The sequence below is a fragment of the Lipotes vexillifer genome, unplaced genomic scaffold, assembly GCF_000442215.2.
Source record: "Lipotes vexillifer unplaced genomic scaffold, Lipotes_vexillifer_v1.1 scaffold3, whole genome shotgun sequence".
NCBI lineage: Eukaryota > Metazoa > Chordata > Mammalia > Artiodactyla > Lipotidae > Lipotes > Lipotes vexillifer.
In genome coordinates this window covers 4,179,251-4,180,571 of record NW_006783631.1, presented here as the reverse complement: position 1 = coordinate 4,180,571, position 1,321 = coordinate 4,179,251, and the positions used below count along the sequence as shown (strand labels likewise).

General features: G+C 48.4%; 1 protein-coding gene across 1 annotated transcript in view; it reads left to right on the top strand.

The window, feature by feature from the left end:
• The window catches only part of CLASP1 (cytoplasmic linker associated protein 1), a 275,021-nt gene that overhangs the window by 88,975 nt on the left and 184,725 nt on the right, over nucleotides 1-1,321 (top strand). The gene's annotated exons all lie outside the window — the stretch shown is intronic.

Sequence of the window (1,321 nt, the reverse complement as noted above, 5' to 3'; positions counted from 1 at the left end):
TGTAGGGAAACGTCCTGGGAGGTGCCGCGCACCCACCTGTCGTCTTGCGTGTCTGTAGTGCAGGGTCCAGACCAGGAAGTTGGTGTAGATACGATCCAGAGCTTGTTCAGGTTCATCCAGGACGCACGCGTGTCGTGTGCGCAGCTCTGTCACGGGTGCAGCTCTGGGTAACTCACTGCCATGTTCAAGGTGCAGACCCGTACCTCGCCCCAGGCGCCCCCGTGCTGCCACTCATGTGCTCTCCAGCTCTGCGATTTCGTTATTTTATGAATGGAATCACACAGAATGTGACCGTTTGAGATTGACCTTTTTTTCCCCTCTTAACGTAATTCCCTTGAGATTGCATACATGTTGTTGCCTGAACAGTAGTTTGTTCCTTTTTATTGATGAGTAGAATTCCCTGGTATAGATGTATCATAGTGTGTTTAACAATTCACCCGTTGAAGGACATTTGAATATTTCCAGTTTTTGGTTATTTCAAATAATACTGTTGTGAACACACATGTACCAGTTTCTGCCTGAACAGAAGTTTTCATTTCCCTGGGTCAGCGCCCAAGAGTACAATTGCTGGGTCATTTGGTAGATTCATCTTTACTTTTTTTTTTTTTAATTTTATTTATTTATTTATTTTGGCTGTGTTGGGTCTTCGTTTCTGTGTGTGGGCTTTCTCTAGTTGCGGCGAGCGGGGGCCACTCTTCATCGCGGTGCGCGGGCCTCTCACTGTCGCGGCCTCTCTTGTTGTGGAGCACAAGCTCCAGACGCGCAGGCTCAGTAGTTGTGGCTCACGGGCCTAGTTGCTCTGAGGCATGTGGGATCTTCCCAGACCAGGGCTTGAACCCGTGTCCCCTGCATTGGCAGGCAGATTCTCAGCCACTGCCCCACCAGGGAAGCCCTTCATCTTTACTTTTAAGAGAAACTGCCAAACTATTTTCCAGAGTTGTGTGTATCATTTTGCATTCCCACCAGCAGCGTGTGAATGATTCATTTCTTCATTTCCTTGCTAGCATTGAATGTTACCACTGTCTTTAATTTTAACCATTTTGATATGCGTGTAGTGCTGTGTCATTGCGGTTTTAATTTGTGTTTCCCTAATAACTGTTGATGTTGAACATTTTTTTAAGTGCTTATTTGTAGGAAAGCCTTTTTTTTTTTTTTTGCGGTACGTGGGCCTGTCACTGTTGTGGCCTCTCCCGTTGCTCCAGATGCGCAGGCTCAGTGGCCATGGCTCACGGGCCTAGCCGCTCCGTGGCATGGGGGATCTTCCCGGACCGGGGCACAAACCCGTGTCCCCTGCTTCGGCAGGCAGACTCTCAACCACTGC